Source organism: Chiloscyllium plagiosum, unplaced genomic scaffold (genome assembly GCF_004010195.1).
Source record: "Chiloscyllium plagiosum isolate BGI_BamShark_2017 unplaced genomic scaffold, ASM401019v2 scaf_10637, whole genome shotgun sequence".
Taxonomy (NCBI): domain Eukaryota; kingdom Metazoa; phylum Chordata; class Chondrichthyes; order Orectolobiformes; family Hemiscylliidae; genus Chiloscyllium; species Chiloscyllium plagiosum.
The window spans coordinates 18,369-24,907 of record NW_025211817.1 but is presented as its reverse complement, the minus strand read 5'-3'; the positions used below and the strand labels follow the sequence as shown (position 1 = coordinate 24,907).

At 43.8% G+C, this 6,539-nt stretch overlaps 1 protein-coding gene across 3 annotated transcripts in view; it reads left to right on the top strand.

Moving 5' to 3' along the window:
• Positions 1 to 615: 615 nt before the first annotated feature.
• LOC122547132 (epsin-2-like) overlaps positions 616 to 6,539 on the top strand; it is a 24,283-nt gene continuing 18,359 nt past the window's right edge. For 2 of the 3 annotated variants that reach the window (XM_043685709.1, XM_043685707.1), the window contains exon 1: positions 616 to 693. The gene's annotated coding sequence lies outside the window, so the exon portion shown is untranslated. Of the gene's footprint in view, positions 694 to 759; positions 865 to 6,539 lie in introns of those variants that run through there. The other variant, XM_043685708.1, reaches the window with a different exon arrangement.

The following is a 6,539-nucleotide window of genomic DNA, read 5'->3' as shown; positions in this document are numbered from 1 at the left end:
TTTTGGATTCCAGCATCTGCAGACAAAGATACATGTATCTTTGGGAGTAGATTTAATGAGAGACAGGCTTGAATCATATACGCAGTGTTGCCAGTGCCTTAAAGAGTTGAAAACCCATAACAAAAATGATCATTTGTAGCTGTAACACCGATCATCATTGAACCATCAGCTAGCCTTGCAGTAAGTTATACAAGGCAGCCTTTTTGACTCTGTTTAGGGAGGAAGGCTCTAGAAGCCAATGGGTTTGTCGATGTTACATTGGAGGTCAACGCCAGGGGAGATGTTAAATGGAGCTCCTCATGAATTTGCTGCTGAAGGAAACATACACGAGTCCGACTGACCTTACCACTGCTTGACCAGACTATCGGCGTTAATTGGGCGAGGCGCCTGTCAGTCAGCGGGCATGGGGGAATTTCTATGTCTATTGGATGACGGTCGGCCCGCATTGTCAGGATTGGACAATTATTATTGGGTAATACTGACGTCAATCGCACGGAATCACGTATTATTGGTCAAGAGTGCCGTCCTTCAAATCGACACTCAGATCTCCATTGGCGAATACAGCTGTCGATCCTGTGTGACCCCTGTTATTGGTCTCTATGGACAAATCCCCGCCTCCCCGGCCGATGTGATGGGTGGACCTCGAGCTGGGCACTTTGATTGACAGGTCGGGCCGGATCGAGCGGGAAGGCGGTGAGTGACTGACTAACGGTCCCCGGGGCCATTTAAACCGAAACCCCATCTCCCCTCCCCCTCTAACCGGAGCCCTTATCCCCGCTCGGGGGCTGGATTCGGCTTCTCGACCGAGGCCTCATTGCCTGGGCCTCCTGCCGTAGCCTCGGAGTTTCCTCCGCGGTCGCTGAGGTGAGGGAGTGGGGGAGGTAAAGCCGGTCTGAGTGTGAAATTTAGGCCGCTCCCTGGGATCACTGTCTGGGGCGGGGGTCGGAGGGGTGCTCCGGTATTTTTGTACCTGGCCGCGAAAAAAACCCTTAAAACGAGTTGCAAATCCGTGATCAAAATAAATACAATAGTGAACATGGGTGTGAGGGAGGTGGGGGGCGGGGTGGTATTAAAGCCCCTTCAATCTGTTCAGTAATCCTATAGTTGGGATCCCCTGCGGTCAAGTCTGTCAGAATAACCCACTCCTAAATCATGGCCTTGGCTTTCCTAGAATTACCCAGCACTTAAGAGGAGGCCATTCGGGCCATCACAGCTGTGCTATCCCCTGGGCAGAGCCATTTCTCCAATTAACTGTAACTCGCCCTCCCCTTTCAGGTAGAATAGGATCAGACTGGGCGTTGGTTCCTGCTGTGAGCCCCTTACTGCTCCCTTAAAGTGTATGAGAGGCGGCCACTCTGCCCATTGTGGCTGTTTTAGATCATTGAAAGGACCACTTAATTAGTCCCACTTCCCTGCTTTCATGCAGTGCTCCCATGTCTCTTACTAGCCATTGTGTTTTTATCCAATTCCTTCTGGAAGTCTGCACCTTTCTGACACCGCATTCCTGATCACAGCACCCTGTCACACTCCTGAATCTTAAGGCTAGCATAAATGTTCTCCCATTGACATTTTTGTTTCTTGTCAGTTATTTATAATTTGTGTCATATGGTCACTGACACCTGCCACTGGAAGCAGTTTCTTCTTTGAATTATTTGTTTGAGTTATTAAAAATTGCTTGTAATAGATGAATTGTACAAACCAGTGGGTAAGGAGATGGTGAACAGACTGATCTTCGGAGGGGTTCTGTATCCATGCTGGCTATAATTTCACATTGAGCTGGTTTCTCATTCGCCTTCTCTTTGCCATTCCTTTTTTTGCCAATTTTGACATTCCATAGAGTGCTGTGTGTATGTTTGAGTGCACGTGTTAAGTGCTGCATCAGATTGATGGTTGTGTCAGAGCTGTTTAATGTCTCTTGGGGTTAGACTGCTTTATTCTAAGTTTGAATATCCCAGTGGAGCTCACAAGTTGCCTCTGCACAGCAGGTGATGCTGGATTGAGCAGAACTGGTAACTCGGGTGATGAAGCAATGTTCCAAGTCTGACCACTGGGCATTGAACGGTAGGAAAAAAGTAGTCTGATACAAGAATCGTGGGTACATTATCTGTGACTCAGGCAGGGAAAATCAAGCACAATATTATACAATTCTTTGTGAATGTGGAGAGCATGGATTAATTCTTAAAAGCAAGAAACATTTAATTAATACTGTCTCCTAATTTGGTTGAAATATTTTTTTTAAATTCACTCATGGCATATGGGTGTTGCTAGCTGAGCCAGGATTAACTACTTGTCCCTAGTTGCCCTTGAATAAGTGGTAGTGAATTGCAGCCATAATATGATGTTGCCCATGTGCTGTAGGTAGACCATGATGTTATTAGGGAGAGAGTTGCAGAATTTGATTCAGTGTCACTGAAGTAATGGCAATACATTTCCAAGTCCAGACAGTGGAGGGGAACTTGCAGGACATAGTGTCCCCATGTATCTGCTGTCGTTGTCCTTCTAGATGGAAGTGGTCATGGTTTTAGAAGGGCTGTCTAATATTCAAAGTTTGAGAGAATATTTGTAGCTCGGGTGCTCGTTGCTGTGGTTCTGTTCGCCGAGCTGGAAGTTTTTGTTGCAAACGTTTCGTCCCCTGTCTGGGTGACATCCTCAGTGCTTGGGAGCCTCCTGTGAAGCGCTTCTATGGTGTTTCCTCCGGCATTTATAGTGACCTGTCCCTGCCGCTTCCAGTTGTCAGTTTCAGCTGTCCGCTGCAGTGGCCTGAAGAGCTTTTGCCCGAAACGTCGATTTCGAAGCTTGTTGGGCTGAAGGGTCTGTTCCCACACTGTAGGGAATCTAATCTACCCTTCTTCAGGACCCGTCCAGCTTGATCATTAATGCTGCGGCGGAGACAGTGACGTCCTCCACTCAGAGTATATTTTGCACTGTTACCATTTTCTGCTTCCTCTAAGTGTTCAATATGGAGGAGAATGCATTTATCAGCTGTGGGAGAATGATATGCAATAATTGACAGGAGGTTTCCTTACTCATGCTTGACCTGATGCCATGCCACTTCATGGTGTTTGGAGCCAATATTGGGATTCAAAGGGAAATTCCCTCCCAACTTTATACCATGTATGCCACCACCTTTGTGCCTGTCCTGTTGGTGGGACAGGACATAACGTGGATGGTGAAGGTGGTGTCTAGTAATAGGCATGATTCCATGAGTATGACTATGTCTTGATTCAGATTTAAGGTTGGAGTGCAGTTGTTGATGTCTAAGTTGCTCAGACAAGTCATTCTAGATTAGCAACTTTTGCAAACTGTGATAAGGTAAGTGATATAATAATATGTCCTTTGGTGCTTAGCTGAACAAACTTGTGGGTTCTGCATCATGACTGTGGCATCTTCACTGTGGTTGGTAGACGCAAGTTTTCTTTTCATTTTTCGAAGAAGTGTAGCTGACCCTGGTCAAGCTAACATTTATTGCTCATCTTGAAATAACCTTCTGCAGATAGTCATCAGCTATCTTCTTAAAAACAACTGATCATCTTTGCTATAATAGATGCAAAAAAGATCCAGATGCTGGCAATCTGGAATACAAATAGAGAATGCTGGAGAAACTCAGCAGGTCTGGCAACATCAGTGAAGGGAGAAATAACAATGATGTTGAATCCAGTGTGATTTTTCTTTGGCACTGCTGAGTTTCTAAGGCACTTCCGTTGTTATTTGAGTGGCTTTTTCAGATTACATACAATAGCTTGGATTATCATGAAGTATGTTTATTTTGGGTGAGATTTATTGTTTGAAGTGGGGCGCATGTATCCTGGGAATGAAACCCATGGAATCCTGAGTTGACCGTCTTCAGGAAACTCGATCCGATGTGAGAATGAGGCGCAGCTGAACAGGAATGGTCCTCCTGTCAGACTAAAACCTGATCATGGCAAGAAGCCTGGCCCTGAGCTCTGTCGGCCAATGAGAGGCTACCAGCCCTCCACTTCTGGCAAGGTCGCCAGGAGAAGTTATCCCAACAAGAATTGCACTCAGGCCTAAGATCATTAATAGAACTTTGGAGACAGGCATGTTTGGTGGAATGAGGGTACCAGGGAGGTGGGGGTTTTGAAAGGGTGACAGCAGGGACGAATAGGAGTGCAGTTTCCTGTATTCCCCCACCAATATGAGATTCCTCAACTGAGGTACGTGGAGCCCCATTGGCTGCAGGCAAACCTAACAGGACTTTCAGTCCACTTGGCCCACATGGTGAGTTCCCTGTCTGCTTAACATGGCTATTAAGAACCTCAGTAAATCTTAGGGTAAGAAGGCACCTCTAAAGCTAGTGTGCTTCCAATTAAACCTGTTGGACTGTAACCTGGTGTTGTGCGATTTTTATCCTTGTCTGTGCAGTTCAATTACATAGTGCCATTCCCAACTGAGCATTGGATAATCTATTAAAGCTCTGTATACGTTGCAGTCTTTAAATCACTTTCTGGTCTCTTTTAAGTGTTTTCTGCGATTATAAGTATACAGTTAAAACTGTGTATTTTGCCTCAATTTGAACCATGTTATTCTCACTCCAAGGCTTAGGATTTCATGACTCTTGCTTGTTCTGTTTTTGTTTTGTTCCCTGTTATGATTCTCTCTTTCTTTTAGTGCTTGTTTAGGTGTGATTCGAGGATCATATTCTTGTGAATTTACCAGCTCCCTTTTGCAGCAGAATGATAGCCTCTGATTATCGTGCACATAGGCTTTTACAACTTTGGGGTTGGGGAGTTGGGAATTATGTAAATTCTGGGATCTGACCTACAGAGTTTAGAGTCCAAATGTGATGAATGTTGGTGGAAAGAGTGGAATCGTTGTTTGCTGATTCATTCAATTTTTCCAAAAAAGAGAAGTATGAATACAAGATTTGCAAAATGAGTTTCAATTTTTGGAGCTAGTTCCTCCTCAAGGACTGGAAATTGGCAATAAAACTTGCCATATGTACACCATCTTGATTATAGTGATCCCATCTGCTCTTGGTTTTTTTAGCTCAGTGTATGAGTCACCAAGACGATGCAGTCTTAGATAGGATACGCTTGCTCTAAACCTGATCCAGGCTCTGTGCCTTATTGCTTTCCAGCGATAGTCACCGATCAATACTGAAATCGCATCAAAAGGCATTTATAAATTGCTTGAGATGTTTTGGGCTCGAAATCAACCTCTGGGTTTATTTTTGTTATTGGTTTCCATTAAATCTTACAGTGAAGAACATCTATTGTGTGCAAGCTAGCTGGCTTTTTGAAAGAGGCAATAAATTACAATTGTTTGGCTCTTTCCCTGTAGCCTGGCAAATATTTCCTTTCCAAGTAGAGTGATAGATCTGCTACACTTTGAATCTATCAGTAATATTCTGTGGTGTTGCTCATCGTGAGTTAGATATTATGCTGGAATATTTTACTATGGAATATAGAATTTTAGTTTGTGGTGCATTTTGAGTCTGAAATGTAGAAATATACTCCTGATAATTGGTTCAACAGTTAAGCTGTAGAACAGAATCTTTTTACTTTTTGACTGAGTGATCAATGATAAATTTATAAAGATTCTGCAACTGTCATGATGCTGGAGAGGAAGATGAAACACAAATCTTTTGAAGATTCTCCTGTAGGTGCAAAAAGATGCAAGTACTTCTGCTTCTAACCACTAGAATTTTGTTTAGATTTTAATTTTTCAGTTTTAGGTTGCTGCTTCATGCTGTAGCATACAGAGTAGCAAATTAATACATGAAGTCAATGTAATGGAGAAAGAAGTAGGTCCAAAATGCAATTAACATGCATGTACAGCAAACTTTTTATTAACTGGCACCTAAGGGACCAGTTGATCAAATATTCCAGTTGATCAAGAGGTCCACGTAATCAACGTGAAAACATATGCAAAGTAATCGAAACTTAATGCAGAGTGTGTACAACTTTCTATTTGAGATTTGTGTAAATAAGCAACTTTGCCTGAAATAAAAATTACCAGCAGAGCTTTCTCACTTGCACACTCAACTGACCACTGAGGTTGCGATAATACTGTAAAATTCTGCTATTGCAGGTATATAATTTTTGTCAGTTAATTGCGAGTATTGGTTCATAAGGTGCCGGTTAAAACAGAATTTGCTGTATGTAAATGTAAGGAATGTTATAAATAAGGTTGGGGGCTCAGATTGTCACCTGGAAATGTGATGCTGAGGCAATAATAGACACCTGGCTCAAGTTAGGACAGGATTGAGTATTGTATATTCATGGCTATAAGTTGCTCAAGAAAGGAGGAAGAGTAGCAGCATTGGTTAAGGAGGGCATCTGTGTTGGAGAAAGCAACTAAGGATAGAGCAAAGAATTCCCCCCCTCACTTCTCTCCAAGGCCCCAAAACTCCCTTGTCAGATCCATACCCCCCACCAACCCAACCTCCACTCCCGGCACCTTCCCTTGCAACCGCAGGAGGTGCAACACTTGCGCCCACACCTCCCCCCTCACTTCCCTCCAAGGCCCCAAAGGAAACTTCCATACCCGCCACAGATTCACCTGCACCTCCACCACAT